A 25,127-nucleotide genomic window follows, 5' to 3' on the forward strand; every position below is an offset into this window, starting at 1 on the left:
ATTGAGTCTGTAATACCAACATGCTTCAAGCAGACCACCATAGTCCCTGTGCCCAAGAGCACTAAGAGCACTGCCTAAATGACTACACACCCGTAGCACTCACGTCCGTAGCCATGAACTGCTTTGAAAGGCTGGCAATGGCTCACATTAACACCATTATCCCAGAAACCCTAGACCCACCCTAATTTGCATACCACTCAAACAGATCCACAGATGATGCAATCTCTATTGCACTCCACACTTCCCTTTCCCACCTGGACAAAAGGAACACCAATGTGAGAATGCTATTCATTGACTGCAGCTCAGCGTTCAACACCATAGAGCCCTCAAAGCTCATCAATAAGCTAAGGACCCGGGGACTAACCACCTCCCTCTGCAACTGGATCCTGGACTTCCTGACGGGCTGCCCCCAGGTGGTGAGGGTAGGTAGCAATACATCTGCCACGCTGATCCTCAACACTGGAGCTTCTCAGGGGTTCGTGCTCAGTCGCCTCCTGGACTCCCTGTTCACCCACCACTGTATGGCCAGGCACGACTCCAACAGCATCATTAAGTTTGTAGACGACACAACAGTTGTTAGCCTGATCACCGATAACACTGAGATAGCCTATAGGGATGAGGTCAGAGACCTGGCCGGGTGGTGCCAGAATAACAACCTATCCCTCAACGTAATCAAGACAAAGAAGATGATTGTGGACTACAGGTAAAGGAGGACCGAGCACGCCCCCATTCTCATCGACAGGGCTGTAGTGGAGCAGGTTGAGAGCTTCAAGTTCCTTGGTGTCCACATCACCAACAAACTAGAATGGTCCAAACACACCAAGACCGTCGTGAAGAGGGCACGACAAAGCCTATTCCCCCTCAGGAAACTAAAACGATTTGGCATGGGTCCTCAGATCCTCAAAAGGTTCTACAGCTGCAACATCAAGAGCATCCTGACGGATTGCATCAATGCCTGGTACGGCAACTGCTCGGGCCTCCGACCACAAGGCACTACAGAGGGTAGTGCGTTCGGCCCAGTACATCACTGGGCCTAAGCTGCCTGCCATCCAGGACCTCTACTCCAGGCGGTGTCAGAGGAAGGCCCTAAAGATTGTCAATGACTCCAGCCACCCCAGTCAGAGACTGTTCTCTCTGCTACTGCATGGCAAGCAGTACCGGAGCGCCAAGTCTAGGATAAAAGGGCTTCTCAACAGCTTTTGACCCCCAAGTCATAAGAATCCTGAACAGTTCATCAAATGGCTACCCGGACTATTTGCATTGTGTCCCGCCACCCGCCAACCCCCTATTTTATACTGCTGCTACTCTCTGTTTATCATCTAAGCATCGTCACTTCAACTATACCTATATGTACATATTACCTCAATTAGTCCGACTAACCGGTGGCCCGCACATTGACTCTGTACCGGTACCACCTGTATTTAGCCTCGCTCCTGTTATTTTCACTGTCATTTTACTGTTTTATTTTTATTTTGTATTTCCTTACTTATCTATTGTTTACCTAATACCTATTTTTTACTTAAAAATTGCACTGTTGGTTAGGGCTTGTAAGTAAGCTTATCACTGTATACCTGTTGTATTCGGGCGATCTTGACAAATACACTTTTATTTTATTGTTGTCATTAACTGATTCTCTCTCTCTATAGGTGTGCGTGGTAGTGCATACATACAGTTGAAGTCTTTTTCAACCACTCCACAAACTTCTTGTTAACAAACTATGGTTTTGGCAAGTTGGTTAGGACATCTACTTTGTGCATGACACAAGTAATTTTTCCAACAATTGTTTCCAACAATTTGGCTTGGCACCTAAAACCTTTTAGGTGCCAAGCCATTTGAGTCAATTGGAGGTGTACTTGTGGATTTCAAGGCCTACTTTCAAACTCAGTGCCTCTTTGCTTGACATCATGGGAAAATCAAAAGAAATCAGCCAAGACCTCGGAAAAATAATTGTAGACCTCCACAAGTCTGGTTCATCCTTGGGAGCATTTTCCAAACGCCTTAAGGTACTATGTTCATCTGTTCAAACAATAGTACGCAAGTATAACCACTGTGGGACCACACAGCTGTCATACCGCTCAGGAAGGAGACGCGTTCTGTCTGTCTGTCTGTTTGTTTGTCTGTCTGTCTGTCTGTCTGTCTGTCTGTCTGTCTGTGTCTGTCTGTCTGTCTTATCTGTCTGTGTGACAGCCAGCCAGCCAGCGTCTGACAGGCAAATGTGATTGGCTGAGAATTGCTATAATTAATGGGCTGGGCAACGAGGCAGGTTTCTCTGACAGTTGTTTGTCACGGATTAAGAAAAAAGGGGGTAGAAAATGTACATATAACAGGCCTGTTCCCTGTATTTTCCCTCTCCATCTTGCTTCCTCCACATCTCTTCCTCCCTCTCTATTAGGCACCCTCGTCCGCAAAGTGCAGACAATCTTCCTCCTCTGTTTGCCTGTGTGCTAGTGGTTGAATTGAGCTCACATTCTCCGAACACACAGCAGAGTAGAGACATGAGATCAGCTCAAGGCCACCAGTTAGCTTACAGGACAAGGGTTGGTGACCCCTTCCACAGAGGTCATCAGATCAAATCAAATTTTATTTTTACATACACGTGTTTAGCAGATGTTATTGCGGGTGTAGCTAAAAGCTTGTGTTTCTAGCGCCAACAGTGCAGTTATCTCTAACAATACACACAATCTAAAGTATAGGAAGAATATATAAATATTTGGATGAGCAATGTCAGAACGGCATAGACTAAGATACAGTAGAATATAATATAGTATATACATGAGATAAGTAATGCAAAATATGTAAACATTTTTAATGTGACTAGTGTTCCAATTATTAAAGTGGCCAGTGATTTCAAGTCTATGTATATAGGGCAGCTATTTTTCAGTCTCTCGGTCCCAGCTTTGATGCACCTGTACTGACCTCGCCTTCTGAATAATAGCAGGGTGAACAGGCAGTGGCTTGGGTGGTTGCTGTCCTTGATGATCTTTTTGGCCTTCCTGTGACATTGGGTGCTGAAGGTGTCTTTGAATGCAGGTAGTTTGCCCCCGGTGATGCGTTGGGCAGACCGCACCACCCTCTGGAGAGCCCTGCCGTTGTGGGCGGTGCAGTTGCCGTACCAGTCAGTGATACAGCTCGACTTTTACAGAATCTGTAAAAGTTTGAGGGTTTTAGGTGCCAAGCCAAATTTCTTCAACCTCCTGAGCTTGATGAGGCCCTGTTGCGCTTTCTTAACCACACGGTCTGTGTGGGTGGATCATTTCAGTTTGTCAGTGATGTGTACACCGAGGAACTTGAAGCTTAAGGTAAAATAATGTGGACAAAGTCAAGTGGTCTGAATACTTTCTGAATGCACTGTACATATGCCTAGGTTCCTCTCTCCACAGACTTTGAAGTCTTTCTTTCCAAGTGAAAGCCCGGTGCCAGCTCGGTCTGTGCTCGGCTGTGCTTTCGCCAACTTGTATTGTTTGAGGAGTTGGCATATACAGATCTGGGACACTGTGTGTAAGTGTATGAGAAAGTGTATCTGGTTCCAGTCCCACTGCTCTGGTCTGATTACCCCTCCCAACTTCTCCTCCCATACTAATTCTGCTCTGATCTCTCTGCTTTGTCCCACCACAGTATCCACTCTGAGTTGAATTGATCTTGTCTGCCTCTCCACAGATGTGATGACTGGTTTGATTACTCCGGCCTGACTCTCTCCCCAGGCTCCACGCTAGCTTTGATTGATCTAGTCTGTGACTCTCCCCAGGACGGGCTCTGGGTTTGATTGATCTATTCTGCCTCTCTCCAGGTTTTTTGGCTCTGGGTCTTATTGCCTTTGTCTTATATGTCCCCAGGGTTGGCGAAGCACGTGGGAGCCCGTCTACTGCTGGCTTCTACGTCTGAGGTGTATGGAGGTAAGACACACACACATACACGGTTTACCCAGCATGTAAAGTGAGTGCCAGGTCCATTTCACAAATTTCACAGGGCTTTACTAGACATGGCCAGAGCAGTGTAACACCATATTTCACAGGGCTTTACTAGACATGGCCAGAGCAGTGTAACACCATATTTCACAGGGCTTTACTAGACATGGCCAGAGCAGTGTAACACCATATTTCACAGGGCTTTACTAGACATGGCCAGAGCAGTGTAACACCATATTTCACAGGGCTTTACTAGACATGGCCAGAGCAGTGTAACACCATATTTCACAGGGCTTTACTAGACATGGCCAGAGCAGTGTAACACCATATTTCACAGGGCTTTACTAGACATGGCCAGAGCAGTGTAACACCATATTTCACAGGGCTTTACTAGACATGGCCAGAGCAGTGTAACACCATATTTCACAGGGCTTTACTAGACATGGCCAGAGCAGTGTAACACCATATTTCACAGGGCTTTACTAGACATGGCCAGAGCAGTGTAACACCATATTTCACACTATTACAACCCAACGGCGGCACATAATCTTTCTCTCCCTGACACATACTGGTGTTCTGTGTACAGTTAAGTGGTGAGGCAGCGTCTATTGTTGTTGTGGCAAGTTTAGTTCAAGCCACAGGTCAGAGAGATGTCTCTGGGGAGGTAAGATAATGTGTCTTGGCTGTGCTGTGTCTGGGCTGTGCTGCGCCTGCTGCCTGCTATATCAGCCCTGTCCAATCCTGGCCAGAGCCAGAGCAAGGTCAGCAGGGTAAACGGGTCTCCAGGCTACCTGGCTATCTCCACAAAAACCCTGAATACATACGCATGTACAGTTGAAGTCGGAAGTTTACATACACTTAGGTTAGAGTCATTAAAACTCCTTTTTCAACCACTACACAAATGTCTTGTTAACAAACTATAGGTTTGGAAAGTCGGTGTGCAAGACACAATAAATTTTTCCAACAATTGTTTACAGACAGATTATTTCACTTATAATTCACTGTTTCACAATTCCAGTGGGTCAGAAGTTTACATACACTAAGTTGACTGTGCCTAACAACTTGGAAAATACCAGAAAATTATGTCATGGCTTTAGACGCTTCTGATAGGCTAATTTACATAATTTGAGTCGATTGGAGGTCTACCTGTGGATGAATTTCAAGGTCTACCTTTAAACTCAGTGCCTCTTTGCTTGACATCATGGGACAATCAAAATAAATCAGCCAAGACCTCAGAAAAAAACATTGTAGACCTCCACAAGTCTGGTTCATCCTTGGGAGCAATTTCCAAACGGCTGAAGGTACCACGTTCATCTGTACAAACTGTAGTACGCAAGTATAAACACCATGGGACCACGCAGCCATCATACCGCTCAGGAAGGAGACGCGTTCTGTCTCATAGAGATGAACGTACTTTGGTGTGAAAAGTGCAAATCAATCCCAGAACAGCATCAAAGGACCTTGTGAAGATGCTGGTGGAAACGGGTACAAAAGTATCTATATCCACAGTAAAACGAGTCCTATATCGACAAAACCTGAATGGCTGATCAGCAAGGAAGAAGCTACTGCTCCAAAACCGCCATAAAAAAGCCAGACTACGGTTTGCAACTGCACATGGGGACAAAGATCATTCTTTTTGGAGAAATGGCCCCTGGTCTGATGAAACAAAAACAGAACTGTTTGGCCATAATGACCATTGTTATGTTTGGCCAGAAAAGGGGGAGGCTTGCAAGCCGAAGAACACCATCCCAACCGTGAAGCATGGAGGTGGCAGCATCATGTTGTGGGGGTGCAGGAGGGACTGGTGCACTTCCCAAAATAGATGGCATCATGAGGAAATAAAATTATGTGGATATACTGAAGCAACATCTCAAGACATCAGTCAGGAAGTTAAAGCTTGGTCGCAAATGGGTCTTCCAAATGGACAATGACCCCAAGCAAACTTCCAAAGTTGTGGCAAAATGGCTTAAGGACAACAACGTCAAGGTATTGGAGTGGGCATCACAAAGCCCTGACCTCAATCCTATATAAAATGTGTGGGCAGAACTAAAAAAGCATGTGCGAGCAAGGAGGCCTACAAACCTGACTTTGTTACACCAGCTCTGTCAGGAGGAATGGGCCAAAATGAATGCAATGCTACCAAATACTAATAGAGTAAGTGTCTGACCCACTGGGAATGTGATGAAAGAAATAAAAGCTGAAATACATAATTCTCTCTGCTATTATTCTGACATTTCACATTCTTAAAATGAATGTGGTGATCCTAACTGACCTAAAACAGGGAATTTTTACTTTAAATGTTAGGAATTGTGAAAAACTGAGTTTAAATGTATTTGGCTAAGGTGTATGTAAACTTCCGACTTCAACTGTACGCATGCATGAGCATACACACACACATACACAAAGGAAATTATTGATTTTGTCAACCTTCCGATGCACTCTCTCACTATTTCCCCCTCCTCTCCCTCTCTGTCTACCTGACGGTGTTTCCCCAATGATTTTTTTAGCAGCAGTGGCGAGGGGTGGGTGATGGTCTTCCTGGGGCATACATCTATCTACATTATACATATATACATTTAAAAAATCAAATCAAATCAAATGTTATTGGTCACATACACATGGTTAGCAGATGTTATTGCGAGTGTATGCGAAATGCTTATGCTTCTAGATCCTACAGTGCAGCAGTATCTAACAGGTAATATAATCTAATACACACAATCTAGTAAAGGAATGAGATACGAATATATAAGTATAAAATACATGGATGAGCAGTGACAGAGCGGCTAAGATGCAATAGACAGTGTAGCCTAGAGAGTTGACCACTTATTGCCAGAGCCTTCCGCCTGGCCCCTTATTGATCTCTAGGCTACAGTATGCTATGCCAGAGAGGAAGAGGTGAAGCAAGAAGGTGAAAGTGAACTGCTATTTTGATAGGTGAAGCTTATTTGATCGAGTAGAAGTTTCATCATGCTTAGGTTGTTACGAGTGTACTGATATAAGTGTAAATCACGTCAAGGAGCTTTGATAAAAACGTACTGTAACGTTAACAGCCATGCTAATTTTAGTCATTGAGTTATGGTGACTGTGAATCCCCTTAAGACCCAGTTAAAGTTCGTCAACATGTCACTTTCTTATGCAAATTAACTTTGTTTGTTTTGTTGTCCTACCGTACAGTAACTTTAGCCACAGTAGTAACAGTAACCTTTAGTGACTGTACCCAGGAATGTTGAAGCTGTGTGGTTTTTGCTTGCATGGTATTTCTTTGTAACTATGCACAGCTCCACTCGTCATGTCTCTGGATAAAGATAACAGTGCACTGAGGAACCAATTACTGTATTGCTTTTAAGATGCTTTTAAGTGTGTATGTGTCTCTTTCTCTCTCTCTCTCTCTCTCTCTCTCTCTCTCTCTCTCTCTCTCTCTCTGTGTATGCGTGTGTGTGTGTGTGAGAGAGAGACTCTCCAGAGGGACCTGAGCATAGTGTCTCTCTCTGTCCCTCATCGCTTAGATTTGGGCTACAGTTTGACACAAAAGCACATCAGTAAGACTGACCTAATTTACTGTAACGCACCCACAAACTCCCATTCATTTTCTCCCCCGAGTGGTCTGAGTGTGTGTTTTAGTTGGTCTGAGTGTGTGTTTTAGTTGGTCTAAGTGTGTGTTTTAGTTGGTCTGAGTGTGTGTTTTAGTTGGTCTGAGTGTGTGTTTTAGTTGGTCTGAGTGTGTGTTTTAGTTGGTCTGAGTGTGTGCTTTAGTTTGTTGACTTGTAGTGAAAAAGGTTAGCTGTGTACACCGCACAGTATTGAGCTACACACACACTACGTTTTTCTTGGTAAACCCTTCTCACTTAACTGTGTATGTGTGTGCCGTTTCTCACAAAATTACTATTTTCTCTAAGCATGGCCTTTAGTCGATGTACATTATTTAGTTTACTGTTTATGTGGAGTACATTTCAGACGGTTGCAAGAATGATTTCATTTTACATCCTGAACAACGACTACTCATTGCCTGTGTAATGCATATGAGTGGATTCTGTTTCAGTGGAATTAGCATTATACAGAACAGGTGGCTATATTCTTGGTGACTTACCCCTGTCTGTCTGTCTGTCTGTCTGTCTGTCTGTCTGTCTGTCTGTCTGTCTGTCTGTCTGTCTGTCTGTCTGTATTTCCCCCCGACTCAGACCCCGAGGTGCACCCCCAGAATGAGGAGTACTGGGGTCATGTGAACCCCATCAGCCCCCGGGCCTGCTATGACGAGGGCAAACGCGTCGCTGATACCATGTGCTATGCCTACCTGAAACAGGTACGGGCAGTCAAAAATTTGGACACACCTACTCATTCCAGGGTTTTTCTTTATTTTTACTATTTTCTACATTGTAGAATAATGGTGAAGACGTCAACACTATGAAAGAACACATATGGAATCATGTAGTAACCAAAAGAGTGTTAAACAAATCAAAATATGTTTTATATTTGAGATTCTTCAAAGTAGCCACCCGATTGCCTTGACAGCTTTGCACACTCTTGGAATTCTCTCAACCAGCATAGAAGCATGGAATGCTTTTCCAACAGTCTTGAAGGAGTTCCCACATATGCTGAGCACTTGTTGGCTGCTTTTCCTTCACTCTGTGGTCCAACTCATCCCAAACCATGTCAGTTGGGTTGAGGTCGGTTGATTGTGGAGGCCAGGTCATCTGATGCAGCCCTCATCACCCTTGTTCTCGGTCAAATAGCCCTTACACAGCCCAGAGGTGTGTTGGGTCATTGTCCTGTTGGAAAAACAAATGATAGTCCCAGAATGCTGGTTAAGTGTGCCTTGAATTCTAAATAAATCACTGACAGTGTCACAAGCAAAGCACCATCACACCTTCTCCTCCATGCTTCACGGTGGGAATTACACAATCTCAAATTTGGACTCAGACCCAAGGACAGATTTCCACCAGTCTAATATCCATTGCTTGTGTTTCTTGGCCCAAGCAAGTCTCTTCTTCTTGTTGGTGTCCTTTAGTAGTGGTTTCTTTGCAGCAATTCGACCATGAAGGCCTGATTCACGCAGTCTCCCTGGAATGAGTAGGTGTGTCCAAACGTTTGACTGGTACTGTATCTACAATACAAAATCCATGTGTATGTATGTGTGTAGTGCGAATGTTATCGTGTTTTCGTATGCATCAAATCAAATTGTATTTTTCACAGTGAAATGCTTACTTACAAGCCCTTAACCAACAATGCAGTTTTAAGAAAATACCCACCAAAAAAGTAAGAGATAAGAATAACAAATAATTATAGAGCAGCAGTAAATAACAATAGTGGGGCTATATAGAGGGGGCACCGGTGTCGAGGTAATTGAGGTAATATGTACATGTAGGTAGAGTTATTTTAAGTGACTAAGCGAAAATAACAACAGAGGATCAGCAGCCTTCCAGAGGGAAGGGGGTGGAGGTGGGGGGGCAATGGTTCACTTGGTACATCTAAAGCCTTTTCTTTTGGGGTGTTGCTATAGGCCACCAAGTGCTAACAGTTAGTATCTAAATAATATGTGTGAAATGCTTAGTGTATGTTTAGTGTATGTGGTGAAAACAGAGAGGTCTACTTTCTTGGGGACCTGAATATTAAGTGGTTTTCATCAAGCTGTCCGCTCAAGAGGAAGCTTTTCAATGTAACCAGTGCCTGTAATCTGGTTCAGGTTATTAATCAACCTACCAGGGTGTTTACAAACACTACAGGAACAAGATCATCCACATGTATAGATGACATTTTTACTAATACCGTAGAACTTTGTTCTAAAGCTGTATCTGTACCCATTGGATGCAGTGATCACAATGTAGTGGCTATATCCAGGAAAGACAAAGTTCTAAAAGCTGGGCCTAAAATAATATATAAGAGATCATACAAAAGATATTGCTGTGACTCTCTATCTTTCTATCTGTCTCCCTCTATCTGCTTAATTAAAAGCTCTCTCTCCTTATTTAAACATGTTTTGTTTGTAGAATGGTATCCCCAGTCTATACTCCATTCTCATTCATGTGTTAGCCTGTGGCTGGTATTACTGTAGTTCCTTTACCAGCTGGTTCCTTTACCAGCTACTGCACAGAGGAGAATATATCAAATGTGTAAGACCTCTATCGACGCACACATCCCGCCTGCCCCTATCCAGGTTTTTGTGTGTGTGAGTGCTGGACGGCTTTCCCATGCTTTCTTGTTGGATAAACTGTGCAGTAAACCACTCAGGCTATGAAATGTATGGTTATTTTGTAAATGCATTTGATGAATTGTGATGGAAGTGTATTGTACTATACATTGAGCTGACAGACCTACAGGAGGCAATCATTTTATGTTATTTCCTTCTGCTTTTAAAGTTTTGTTTTTCCGCAGACAAAATTCTCTCCTTGCATGACTTCACCATCCACATTTTTGAGTGACATTCAGATGAGTTTGCATTGGGGATGTCCCTGCAGAGCTATCTGAAGAGCTGGACAAATCAAAAAAGGGAAAAAATATAACTATATTCTAGGATGAAAGGGCTGTAATGGACCCATCGTCCTCTACCATCCTCTCTGAGGGCTACTTCTCTCTTCTATTTCTTTGTCTTCCTATTCCTCCTTCCTCTCTCCCTCTTCATATTCCCCGTCCTCTTCCTCCTCCCTCTCTGTTTGTCACATCTCTGTCTCTCATCAGTTCTTTTAGTGTTAGCTCAGTCAGCTCTACCTCCATGAATGGAAGCTAACTCTAACACCGTAAACAGGCCGAATCAGCTGGAGGAAGTAGGGAAGAAGGGAGAAAGAGCGGGAAAGTGTAATCCAGAGAGGATAAGTCGATCTGAGGGCAGAGTGAGTGGACTAAACCAAACAGGTCACCGAGGCAGATCACTGGGGCCAGGAGAACAACACTGTGGAGATGAAAAGTCTCTCACACCACCAACCCTCATGAACTCAATCACACAAGGTTTGTGTGTGTGTAAGTGAAAGGGTGTGTAAAAGAGATGTAGTTGTGTGTTAGATGTATACTGACTGTGCTCCGTTGTCTGGGTGACTTGACACATACATCTACTATTTCCTCAATTTGATCCACATGTGCTATTTAGGGTGTGATGGATGGACAGATGGACCCTCATTCTTACTCTGCTATTTGCACACCTTCTTTTAGATTAATAGATGAATATTCCACTTTCTCTCCCTCCTGGCTGACACCAGCTTTTGGCAATCTCATTCCATTGTTTGTTCTTGCCTTTCATCTCCGGCTGGTGGTATTTTTTATCTCGTCCCGCCATCCATCTCATCGCTAACTCTGGAAAATTCAAAGAAAGAGCCCATCTCTCATTAGGCAGCTGTCCATCATGGAGGTAGGTGGAATTTTAATATCGCAAATTGCATCTGTCAACCGACCCCCTTTCATTGAAATGCGTTGACATTTAAAACAAGTTGAGTATAGGTTGGGAAGAGGAGGGGGAGGCATGTTTCTCTACCTCCATACCACATAGTAGAGGATGATTGGCAAGACGCATGTCTCTGGGAGGTCGCCGGGTGGTCTCTACTGGTTAGATTAGGTGGTGGTTAAACTCTGAGTTTACTCTGTGTTTTTTTTATTGGTTGGACCCCTACCGTTTCAAGTACCGCTTTCAAATAATTGAACCGATGTCGGTCAATTAGTTGATTAAAAACCGAAAAATAACCATGCACTAGCATGCATAAAAAGTATTTTCAGGCAACAGAAATTATGAACAGAAAAACAAAGATTTTTTTTGTTAGACACTAAACCTATAATGTTAGCCAGCTAACTAGCTAGGTAGAGTGGCTAGCTAGCTGATCTGTTACATGTACGTGCTAACGTATCATCACGCAGGATACGTTGTGTCGAGCATGGTGGAATGCTAATGCACTTCAACCAATGAAAATGTGTGGTGAGCCAGGCCGACCTGTGCCACGGTGAGCTATTTCTTTCTTTTTTTCCTGTAAGCTCCAATCACATTCTCTAGAGATAAATCAGATCTAGCCCAAACTGTGCGATGGTTTAGGAAGTTGTACCATTGCGCTTCTACTTGTCTGGTCTGTGTGGGGCAGACACGGAGAGGGAGAGAAATGTAGTGGAGTTATTCTAATCAAAAGGAGAGACTTACATTTCTTAAAAACAAGTAAACTTTATTATTTAATTACTGCGGTAATGGAGCTTGTCAACGACCCTCCTGTAGGTGATTAGTTGAGAGCCCAATGAGCGGTTTTGAGCCACAGCATTTAATAGTAAAGTCCATCCTCCTGGATGTTCATGACAAACAACAGATGTATGGGTCACAAGGGTAAGATTCATATGAAAGATACTAATAATGCACAGCAAACAGTATCTGCTGTAAAGACTGTTCTCATTGTGTAGAAACCAGGGTCTGACCCCCTACTCCATACTGGAGCCATCTCCACCCTGGTACCTCTGTACAGAAACACCAATTCATGCTATGGAATGCGGTCTTGTCAGGTTAATCAACCAAAGACATCGTAAATCTTCTGTCAGCATTACATCTTCCAGAGGCCCATTCTCAGTAAAATACACAGATGAGTGTTTAAGAACCCCCCCCCCCTCTTCTGTTGTATAAAATAACCATTTGATGCAATAATAATGACAGTATTTATAGAAATCTTACAATTTTGCTCTCACAGAAAAAACAGAAGCTGTGCAGTAGGGATGGATAGAAAGCAGTTGCTTTGAATCAAACATGATTTATTTTAAACATTTATTGTATGTGATGTGTGATATAATGGGAGAGTATCCGTAAGGGGTTTGCGTGCTAATTAATCAGAGTTAATTTGTTGGATGTATTTGATTTATTTACAGAATGTCCTTAATAATGTGTTTTTCTCTATACCCGTCAACTAGTAATGCTTTCAATTGCCTGGTGTTGTTTTTCACCTCCTTGTTTTACATGCTTGAATAAATATGCACATAAACCCTGAAACTAAACCCCCTTTCTCACCACCTCCCCCCTCTTTTTTTCTCTCTTCCCTCATATCCTGCCATCATATTATATATGCTGTGGGTGGTTTATAAGCAATCTGTATCACTATCCATATGCTATTCATGTCTACAGGCCTCTCATACACTCACACAGACGCACACACACATCGCCACTGATATCCAGCCTTCAATAAACTGAATGAAATCACATGGTGACAGACATGCTGCTATCCAGACCCCCCTCTGGCCTGTCAGATTGTCTTACCATCAGTCCACATCACACCCAGCTGAGCCTCTCTCCTCTTCCCTTCTCTCCTCTTCTCTCCTCTTTACTTCTCTCCTCTACTCTACTCTACTCTCCTCTTCCCTTCTCTACTCTCCTCTTCCCTTCTCTACTCTCCTCTTCCCTTCTCTCCTCTCCTCTTCCCTTCTCTACTCTCCTCTTCCCTTCTCTTCTCTTCTCTCCTCTTCCCTTCTCTACTCTCCTCTTCCCTTCTCTCCTCTTCTTTCCTCTCCTCTTCCCTTCTCTACTCTCCTCTTCCCTTCTCTTCTCTCCTCTTCCCTTCTTTCCTCTCCTCTTCCCTTCTCTTCTCTCCCCTTCCCTTCCTACTCTCCTCTTCCCTTCTGTTCTCTCCTCTAATCTACTATCTTGAAAAACATAACATTTTATATTTTTTACTTTCTTTCTCTGCCCACTCTGACCTCCTTTCCTCTTTGTCAGATCTGGAATCATCTTTTCCACTCGGTCCCTCATCCCCTCTCCTAAACTCCTCCCACTTCCATTCCTCTCTATTCCTCCCCCTGTCTCTTTCCTGCCCACCTCTTTATTTCCTGTCAGTATATACAGCCTGTAGTCTGTCTGTGTGGTGTTTTCACATACATTTACTGTCTGGGCTCACAATCATTACTCTGCATATAGAGGCAATCAGGCAAACAAACAGCGAGGTAAATAGACCGCCAATAAAAAAGCCAAGAAGCCTTCACTCATTCCCCATCACTGCCAGACGCTGTGCATTGTGATAAATGACAGATTGTGCTCTTATTGTTCTTTTATCGTTGTAGTTCTCTATGAATATTCTCTCAATGTTGCCCCTTCATTTTCGTTCCTCAGATGTGAGCACCGGTACATTGGGGTCGGGGTGTGTGTTTTCGCTCTGTGTGGGCTGGTATTAAAACTCTGTAGTTACCTCAGACCTTATCGCTGTTACCACCGTGACAGGGTTTTGCCCGTGTGTGTACACACTGCACCACTTCAGACTACAGGTTCTAAAAGCTGTGGAACAAAACAAACTTTAACAGAAGTGAATCGAAATATTTTCATCCATGTCATGACCCCATCCACTCCTCTCTTTCTATTTCTCTGAGAGAATGAAATATTCTCTCCTCCCCCTAGAGAAAAAACGTATCTCTCTCTATGCCTTGTGCTGTGATGGTGAAACCCAGGGCAGAGTTGACCCTGAAAGACAAATATGGTACTTAGAGTCACTGGGAAAGGAAGGCTTTTAGGCCACAGCATGACAGGCACCTCTATCAGACAATTTTTCCATCTGTTTTGGTACTCTGTGTTTTTTCTTGGTACTCTGTGTTTTTTCTTGGTACTCTGTGTTCCTAGTCTCCTCTCTCTAGTTGTGTCAAAGGGAATTGTTCTGCGCCTTTCGCCTGGCTTTGTACATTGTAAATACACAGGGTAGAGACCGCAAGCAGCAATCACACAGACGACAGGCACAGAGGAACTAAAAATAGTGCTTATCAATCAAATACAGGAACTATACTATAAAGACAGCAGTAGCAACTAAACTCAGCAAAAAAAGAAACGTCCTCTCACTGTCAACTGCGTTTATTTTCAGCAAACTGAACATGTGTAAATATTTGGATGAACATAACAAGATTCAACAAGTGAGACATAAACTGAACAAGTTCCACAGACATGTGACTAACAGAAATTGAATAATGTGTCCCTGAACAAAGGGGGGTCAAAATCAAAAGTAACAGTCAGTAGCTGGTGTGGCCACCAGCTGCATTAAGTACTGCAGTGCATCTCCTCCGCTCATTCCTTCGACGATAAACGTGAATCCGACCATCACCCCTGTAGAGACAAAACCGCGACTAGTCAGTGAAGAGCACTTTTTGCCAGTCCTCTCTGGTCCAGCGACGGTGGGTTTGTGCCCATAGGCGACATTGTTGCCGGTGATGTCTGGTGAGGACCTGCCGTACAACAGGCCTACAAGCCCTCAGTCCAGCCTCTCTCAGCCTATTGCAGACAGTCTGAGCACTGATGGAGGCTTTGTGCATTCCTGGTGTAACTCGGGCAGTTGTTGTTGCCATCCTGTACCTGTCCCGCAGGTGTGATGTTTGGATGTACTGATCCTGTGCAGGTGTTGTTCCACGTGGTCTGCCACTGTGAGGACGATCAGCTGTCCATCCTGTCTCCCTGTAGCGCTGTCTTAGGCGTCTCACAGTACGGACATTTCAATTTATTGCCCTGGCCACATCTGCAGTCCTCATGACTCCTTGCAGCATGCCTAAGGCACGTTCACGCAGATGAGCAGGGTCCGTATCTTTGAAAGACAGGGTCTTGAAAAAGGGAAGCTTCTTTTTTTATTGAGTTTAGATTTGAAATTTAATTGTGTTGATTTTATCAGCACGTAAAGCCCAGCTCTACCCAACCGTTTTACAAATGAAGGAGGGAAAACACTCCATATAAAGTATGATGTATCACAAAGCGTTCTCCCCACCACTGTTTCGGTAAAAAGCTGAGGGATGGTGCTGGAGAAATGTATCCACACTCAAATTCATAGACCGTTATGGATGCAAGGACTGACCATCCATGATTTCAAAATGATAGTTTTAACCATGTTTTGAGGATATACAGTGTTTTCTTACATTTTATTGGTTTGCTTACTTTGGAGTAAAACAAGCTTATATTTTGGGTTCTGATTGTCACGCCCTGACCTTGGAGATCCTTTTTTACAGTATATAACAAAAGTGAGTACACCCCTCACATTTTTGTAAATATTTAAGTATATCATTTCATGTGACAACACTGAAGAAATGACACTTTGCTTCAATGTAAAGTAGTGAGTGTACAGTTTGTATAACAGTGTAAATTTGCTGTCCCCTCAAAATACCTCAACACACAGCCATTAATGTCTAAACCGCTGGCAACAAAAGTGAGTACACCCCTAAGTGAAAATGTCAAAATCGGGCCCAATTAGCCATTTTCCCTCCCCGGTGTCATGTGACTCGTTAGTGTTACAAGGTCTCAGGTGTGAATGGGGAGCAGGTGTGTTCAATTTTGTGTCATCGCTCTCACACTCCCTCATACTGACTGGTCACTGGAAGTTCAACATGCCACCTCATGGCAAAGAACTCTCTGAGGATCTGAAAAAAATAATTGTTGCTCTATATAAAGATGGTCTGGGCAATAAGAAGATTGCCAAGACCCTGAAACTGAGCTGCAGCACGATGGCCAAGACCATACAGCAGTTTAACTGGACAGGTTCCACTCAGAACAGGCCCCGCCATGGTCGACCAAAGAAGTTATGTCCTGTGGTCTGATGAGACCAAGATAAACTTATTTGGTTCAGATGGTGTCAAGCGTGTGTGGCGGCATCCAGGTGAGGAGTACAAAGACAAGTGTGTCTTGCCTACAGTCAAGCATGGTGGTGGGAGTGTCATGTTCTGGGGCTGCATGAGTGCTGCCGGCACTGGGGAGTTACAGTTCATTGAGGGAACCATAAATGCTAACATGTACTGGGACATACTGAAGCAGAGCATGATCCCCTCCCTTCGGAGACTGGGTCGCGGGGCAGTATTCCAACATGATAACGACCCCAAACACACCTCCAAGACGACCACTGCCTTGCTATAGAAGCTGAGGGTAAAGGTGATGGCCAAGCATGTCTCCAGACCTAAACCCTATTGAGCATCTGTGGGGCATCCTCAAACGGAAGGTGGAGGAGTGCAAGGTCTCTAACATCCACCAGCTCTGTGATGTTGTCATGGAGGAGTGGAAGAGGACTCCAGTGGCAACCTGTGAAGCTCTGGTGAACTCCATGCCCAAGAGGGTTAAGGCAGTGCTGGAAAATGTTGGTGGCCACACAAAATATTGACACCTTGGGCCCAATTTGGACATTTTCACTTACGGGTGTACTCACTTTTGTTGCCAGTGGTTTAGACATTAATGGCTGTGTGTTGAGGTATTTTGAGGGACAGCAAATTTACACTGTTATACAAGCTGTACACTCACTACTTTACATTGTAGCAAAGTGTCATTTCTTCAGTGTTGTCACATGAAAAGATATACTCAAATATTTACAAAAATGTGAGGGGTGTACTCACTTTTGTGATATACTGTGTCTCTATTTTGGTTTGGTCAGGGCGTGAGTTGGGGTGGGCATTCTATGTTTTGTGTTTCTATGATTTTCTATTTCTAGGTTTTGGCCAGGTATGATTCTCAATAAGGGACAACTGTCTATTGTTGTCTCTGATTGGGAACCATACTTAGGTACCCTTTTTCCCACCTGTGTTTGTGGGAAGTTAACTTTGTTTGATGGCACATAGCCTTAAGCTTCATGGTTTATTTTGTATTGTTTTGTCGGCGTCACCCAAATAAAAAGGGAATATGTACGCTCACCACGCTGCACCTTGGTCCAGTTCTTTCAACAGCCGTGACACTGATGAGGTATAACTGTTGAACTAAGCTCATAAGTTATGTTCTTCAAAAATCAATGGGTACATATCATTTATAAGTCCAAAAATGTGTGTATTTGTATTAAGGATCCCCATTTGCTGCTGCAAAGGCAGCAGCTACTCTTCCTGGGGTTCAACAACTTAAGGCAGTTATATACACAATTTAAAATGTTACATGACATTACATTTCATAACACGTTACCCAATGTATTTAATGTGTTCCCTCAGGCAACTACTCCACTATCACATGTTTACAATACAACATCCATGTGTACATGTGTGTGTGTGTCTTATGTGTATGTGTGTGCTGTTCCATAATTGCTAAATCTGATTCTACTGCTTGCATCAGTTACCTGATGTGGAATAGTTCCATGTAGCCATGGCTCTATGTAGTACTGTGCACCTCCCATAGTCTGTTCTTGACTTGGGGACTGGGATGAGAACTTTGGTGGCATGTATTGTGGGGTATGTATGGGTGTCCGAGCTGTGTGCTAGCAGTTAAACAGACACCTCAGTGCATTCAGCATGTCAACACTTCTTACAAAAACAAGTAGCGATGAAGTCAATCTCTCCCCCATTATGAGCCATGAGAGATTTACATGCATATTATTAATGTTAGCTCTGTGTACATTTAAGGGCTATCCGACCACACGACTGAACAGAAGTCCAGGTGCGACAAAACTAGAGCCTTTAGGACCTGCCTTGTTGATAGTGTTGTTAAAAATGCAGAACAGCGCTTTATTATGGACAGACTTCTCCCCATCTTAGCTACTGTTGTATCAACATGTTTTGACCATGACAGTTTACAATCCAAGGTTACTCCAATCAGTTTAGTCACCTCAACTTGCTCGATTTCACATGATTTATTCCAAGTTGAAGTTTAGGGTTTGGTGAATGATTTGTCCCAAATACAATTATTTTAGTTTTTGAAATATTTGTCTTATTCCTTGCCACCCATTCTGAAACTAACAGCAGCTCTTTGTTAAGTGTTGCAGTCATTTTACTTTCTGTAGTAGCTGACGTGTATAGTGTTGAGTCATCCGCATACATAGACACACTGGCTTTACTCAAAGCCAGTGGCATATCATTAGTAAAGACTGAAAAAAGTAAGGGGCCTAGAACGCTGCCCTGGGGAATTGCTGATTCTACCTGGATTATATTGGAGAGGCTTCCATTAAAGAACACCCTCTGTGTTCTGTTAGACAGGTAACTCTTTATCCATAATATAGCAGGGGGTGTAAAGCCATAACATATACTTTTTTCCATCAGCAGACTATGATTGATAATGTCAAAAGCAGCACTCAAATCTACCAAAACAGCCCCCACAAACCTTTTTATCATCAATTTCTCTCAGCCAACCATCAGTCATTTGTGTAAGTGCCGTGCTTGTTGAATATCCTTCCCTATAAGTGTGCTGAAAGTCTGTTGTCAATTTATTTACAGTAAAATACCATTGTATCTGGTCAAACACAATTTTTCCCAAAAGTTTACTAAGTGTTGGTAACAGGCTGATTGTTCGACTATTTGAGCCAGTAAAGGGGCTTTACTATTTTGGCATAGTGAAATTACTTTTGCTTCCCTCCAGGCCTGAGGACTCATGGTCTCTAGTAGGCTTAGATTGAAGATTTGGGAAATAGGAGTGGCAATATCGTCCGCTATTATCCTCAGTAATTTTCCATCCATGTTGTCAGACTTGGCTTGTCATTGTTGATAGAAAACAATATTTTTTTTCACCTCTTCCACACTCACTTTACATAATTCAAAATGACAATGCTTGTCAATGCTTAGCAACTGCAGATTTCCCCTTTAAAATTACCCAGCTATTTGTAGATATTGTAAGAATTTAGCTCAGGTGAAAGGGTCACGTTTCGACCAAGGTGTCATGACTGTCTCCTCAGCGCCTTGAGGGCTTTTCCTTTGTTTTGTAACCCGCTTGACTAGCGCTGGGATTATTCACTAAGTAAATCATCACTGTTCATCCTTTAATCCTGTGAGTCTCCCTGATGCCTTGGGTCCTCTTTTGTTATTAAGAATGGACTATCTTAATAGCGCTTTCTTTGCTTCCATTATACCCCTGTGTGTGTGTGCGTGTGCGCGTGCGTGCGTCATAAAGGATACTTGTAATTATGAGGAAGATTAGGAATCACCCAGGGCGTTCCTCTAACACAGAGCAGAACACAATTATCTCCCTCATCTATTGTGTTGAGAGATAAAGAGCCCTCCGCAACCAGGGCACGCACTTTCTCTAAGGCACCTCTCTACATGACTCTTTCTGACTTCAAGGTCTCATTATACCCTATTAACAGCCGTGTGAATGAACACACACCCTGCCATGCGCACACATGCTTTATTTTATTTTTTACCCAACTTGTTTAGCACTTGCCCCTCCTATTTCAGCTGTTTTCCTTTCCAGGAAGTCCACTCCATCACTCTGTCCTTATTATGTTCTTGTTTACCATATATATTAACAGTCTGTTCTACATCTTCAAGATAGCCTGTTTTATAAGGTCTTCATGTTTTTATTCATGTTTTAACACTAAAAATAGGACTCATTGAAGTTGTCGCTTTGGAGATGAAAAGGGGGGCGACTGTCCTTGTTATAAAGGTGATGTAACCAGGCATAATTGATAGCCTATGTGCATTTTGGTCGTGTATGCATCTTGCGTGTGTTGTGTGGCCTTGTGTTTGAGTGGTTTTTATACTGTTTTTAATTGTGTAATCAGAAAATATATATATTTAGTTAGTGTATCGTGTAAGTTCAGTCTGTGGTGGTGATAACGATGTGTGTGGATCTGGTTTGTTTTCTCTATAGGACACATACAGTGGGGAGAAGTATTGGATACACTGCCGAATGTGCAGGTTTTCCTACTTACAAAGCATGTAAAGGTCTGTAATTTTTGTCATAGGTATACTTCAAATGTGCGAGACGGAATCTAAAACAAAAATCAAGAAAATCATATTGTATGATTTTTAAGTAATTAATTTGCATTTGACGATTGGTCGATGTCAGAGAAGCCGGCTTCGAGGGCATTATCACTTTTATACAACAGGTTACCAAAATATTCAAATAATGATTGACATATTTTCATTAAAAACATTATTTGGATTAATTTATTCATACCAAACTCAGCAACAACAAAAAAAATCCTCTCACTGTCAACTGCGTTTATTTTCAGCAAACTTAACATGTGTAAATATTTGTATGAACATAAGATTCATCAACTGAGACATAAACTGAACAAGTTCCACAGACATGTGACTAACAGAAATTTAATAATGTGTCCCTGAACAAAGGGGGGTAAAAATCAAAAGTAACCGTCAGTATCTGGTGTGGCCACCAGCTGCATTAAGTACTGCAGTGCATCTCCTCCTCATGGACTGCACCAGATTTGCCAGATCTTGCTGAGAGATGTTACCCCACTCTCCCACCAAGGCACCTGCATGTTTCCGGACATTTCTTGGGGGAATGACCCCAGCCCTCACCCTCCGATCCAACAGATCCCAGACGTGCTCAATCAGATTGAGATCCAGGCTCTTTCCTGGCCATGGCAGAACACTGATATTCCTGTCTTGCAGGAAATCACGCACAGAACGAGCAGTGTGGCTGGTGGCATTGTCATGCTGGAGGGTCATGTCAAGGTGGAGTCTGCAGAAAGGGTACCACATGTGGGAGGAGGAGGTCTTCCCTGTAACAAACAGCGTTGAGATTGACTGCAATGACAACAAGCTTAGTCCGATGATGCTGTGACACACCGCCCCAGACCATGACGGACCCTCCACCTCCAAATCGATCTCACTCCAGAGTACAGGCCTCGTTTGTAACACTCATTCCTTCGACGATAAACGTGAATCCGACCATCACCCCTGGTAAGACAAAACTGCGACTCGTCAGTGAAGAGCACTTTTTGCCAATCCTGTCTAGTCCAGCAACGGTGGGTTTGTGCCCATAGGTGATGTTGTTGCCAGTGATGTCTGATGAGGACCTGCCTTTACAACAGGCCTACAAGCCCTCAGTCCAGCATCTTTCAGCCTATTGCGGACAGGCTGAGCACTGATGGAGGGATTGTGCGCTCCTGGTGTTGTTGTTGCCATCTTGTACCTGTCCCGCAGGTGTGATGTTCGGAGATACCGATCCTGCGCAGGTGTTGTTACACGTGGTCTGCCACTGTGAGGACGATCAGCTGTCCGTCCTGTCTCCCTGTAGCGCTGTATTAGGACATTGCAATTTATTGCCCTGGCCACATCTGCAGTCCTCATGCCTCCTTGCAGCATTTGTTTTTATTTGTTTTATTTCTCCTTTATTTCACCAGGTAGGCCAGTTGAGAACAAGTTCTCATTTACAACTGTGACCTGGCCAAGATAAAGCAAAGAAGTGGGACACAAACAACAACACAGTTACACATGGAATAAACAAACATACAGTCAATAACACAGTAGGAAAATAGTCTATATACAGTGTGTGCAAATGAGGTAAGATAAGGGAGGTAAGGCAATAAATTGGCCATTGTGGCGAAATAATGACAATTTAGCAATAAACACTTGAGTGATAGATGTGCAGAAGATGAATTTGCAAGTAGAGATACTGGAGTGCAAAGGAGCAAAAAAATAAATGGCAGTATGGGGATGAGGTAGTTGGATGGGCTATTTACAGATGGGCTATGTACAGGTGTAGTGATCTGTGAGCTGCTCTGACAGCTGGTGCTTAAAGTTAGTGAGGGAGATATGAGTCTCCAGCTTCAGTGATTTTTGCAATTCACTCGAGTAATTCGCAGCAGAAAACTGTAAGGAAAGACGACCAAAGGAGGAATTGGCTTTGGGGGTGACCAGTGAAATATTCCTGCTGGAGCACGTGCTACGGCTGGGTGCTGCTATGGTGACCAGTGAGCTGAGATAAGGCAGGGCTTTACCTAGCAAAGACTTATAGATGACCTGGAGCGAGTGGGTTTTGCAATGAATATGAAGCGAGCGCCAGCCAACAAGCGCATACAGGTCGCAGTGGTGGGTAGTATATGGTGCTTTGGTGACATGCCTAAGGCACTTTCCCGCAGATGAGCAGGGACCCTGGGCATCTTTCTTTTGGTGTTTTTCAGAGTCAATAGAAAGGCCTTTTTAGTGTCCTAAGTTTTCATAACTGTGACCTTAATTGCCTACAGTCTGTAAGCTGTTAGTGTTTTAACGACTGTTCCACAGGTGCATGTTCATTCATTTGTTATGGTTCATTGAACAAGCATGGGAAACAGTATTTAAACCCTTTAAAATGAAGATCTGTGACGTTATTTGGATTTTTACAAATTCTCTTTGAAAGCCAGGGTCCTGAAAAAGGGACGTTTCTTTTTTTGCTGAGTTTATTTCATCCTTCCACAAGATATAGTCCCGACACAAATCTAGGGTTTCTACCCAAGGCGGCTGGTCGTTCGTTCTATCTGTTCGGTTGCCAGAGAAACGTTCTAAATATTCCATGGTCAAACGTTCTAAATGTTCCATGGTCATACTAACAAGCAAACGTTCTAACAAGCAAACCCTTGCTTGTTAGCTAGCCAACTATGGCTAACTTACAGTCACGTGTTTGGGGATTTTCCAGTTCTTTGGGGCAGTGATGCAACCAGTCAGGATGCTCTCGATGTTGCAGCTGTAGAACCTTTTGAGGATTTGAAGACCCATGCCAAATCTTTTTAGTTTCCTGAGGGGGAATAGGCTTTGTCGTGCACTCTTCACAACTGTCTTGGAGTGTTTGAACCATTCTAGTTTGTTGGTGATGTGGACACCAAGGAACTTGAAGCTCTCAACCTGCTCCGCTACAGCCCCTTCGATGAGAATGGGGCGTGCTTGGTCCTCCTTTTCCTGTAGTCCACAATCATCTGGGCGTAAATAACTCAGAAGTGAGACTGAAAGATAATGGTGGCATAAGGCTAGATTGTATTAATCATTTACATGAAGTGGAGTGACTATGTGTTATGTAAGGGTAAAACTGTATAAAAGGAGAGTGCTGAAACGGGAAAGATTAGTTGGCCCATGGGTCAGCTTGGCTTGTTACTTTGTAATAAAGTCTATTTGAATTCACAAGTTCCGGTATCTGAGAAGTATTATTGGCCGAATATTTCCACGACACGTGCAGCCAGAATAACAGCATAGTAGCTGCATTTTTTAAAGTTGTTTTCTGGTTACATTTATTTGGACACATCCATAACAATGAGCTAATGATGTGCGATTTCGCCTAGCAAAGAAAATGTGCTCTCTCGTCAGGACATTGTTGTTCAGAAGAGCTAGCCAACAACACACCTAACACAATCGCTTCAAACTGAAGCTGAAAAGACTGCAAACTAGCTGCACTATTCTATTGATATTTGTATATATCCATAAATATGATGTAAGCTGATTCATGATTTCGACTGGCTGAGAAATGCTGACTGCCTTTCTTTTTCGTCCTGACTCCCGACACGTTCGTTACTATGGGACGGCAGTAGATCAGATTTGAATATTGAAACAAAGTTGCAAATGCCGGAGAGACAGACTGCAAGGTTTATACAAATCTCTGCAGTTGAAAACTCAATTTTAGTCTAAAAGAAATGTGAGATAATGTCTAGATGCCTTTTATAGTGGATATCAAGTTTATATAGTGCCTGGCTGGGCTGATGAGACAGTGGATTGTGCAGTCAGATGAAACAGAATAGATAGGCATTTTAACGTCATAGATTTAGCCGGTGGTAACTTGTGGAATAGACATTGGTTAAAACAGCATTCAAGCCAATCAGCATTCAGGGTTAGACCCATCCGTTGTACAAGGGTCAATAGAAGGGTCTCCAGAGTCCAAACAGAGTATGTAGAAGCTTTTGTGTGGATTAGTTAGAGAAACCATCAGATCAACATGTCCTCACTTTGTGTGCAACCTGGGTTGTGTGATCGATTGGTTATCACTTAGGAACAACTCATGCACCATTGGAAGATTGCAGAAGGATCTATCCATCCATTAGATTACGTCAGCATTTTACATGCAGGGATAGTTTGAGATTGTGGGCCATTGGGGTGTCCAATGCCGGTCCTGAAGAGCTACTGAATCTTGTTTTAGCCCAGGACTGGTGTGTTAGTGTTGGGATGGTGCAAAGCCCTGTAGTAGGCCTAACTCTCCAAACCTGGACGAGAAATCATACAGTACCTGTATGTGTGCTCAATGTGTATGTGTTTTTGTTTGCGTGTGATTGTAGTCGTTTTGTCTGTTTGCTCACCAGAGGGGTATTCCAGAAAGCTTGATTAGTGATTTACCGAGATTTTTCCAGAACTCTGGCTCTGGAAAGAGAGCCTGATCATAGCAGCGAATAAATACGGGACATCTCGGCCAATCGGATTATTTTTTGTCACTATTGCCTGTCCTTTCTTGGAAAATCCACTTGACATCAGAACATACATTGTTTGCCATGCTTTACAAAGGGAAAAGATTATTGGACTTCGAATACATCCTTTAGATCATTCAGAATAAAAAATCATGTTTTACGTTTTTCCGCACAATCACTCATGTTTCTGGTCAATTTACTCAAAGCATATACTGTGCCTTCGGAAAGTTTTCAGACCCTTGACTTTTCCCACATTTTGTTACGT

The 25,127-nt window shown here is 43.2% G+C and overlaps 1 pseudogene; it reads left to right on the forward strand.

The window, feature by feature from the left end:
- The first annotated feature begins 281 nt into the window (after positions 1–281).
- LOC139380095 (UDP-glucuronic acid decarboxylase 1-like) overlaps positions 282–25,127 on the forward strand; it is a 40,292-nt pseudogene continuing 15,446 nt past the window's right edge.

This window comes from Oncorhynchus clarkii, chromosome 22, assembly GCF_045791955.1.
Source record: "Oncorhynchus clarkii lewisi isolate Uvic-CL-2024 chromosome 22, UVic_Ocla_1.0, whole genome shotgun sequence".
Taxonomy (NCBI): domain Eukaryota; kingdom Metazoa; phylum Chordata; class Actinopteri; order Salmoniformes; family Salmonidae; genus Oncorhynchus; species Oncorhynchus clarkii.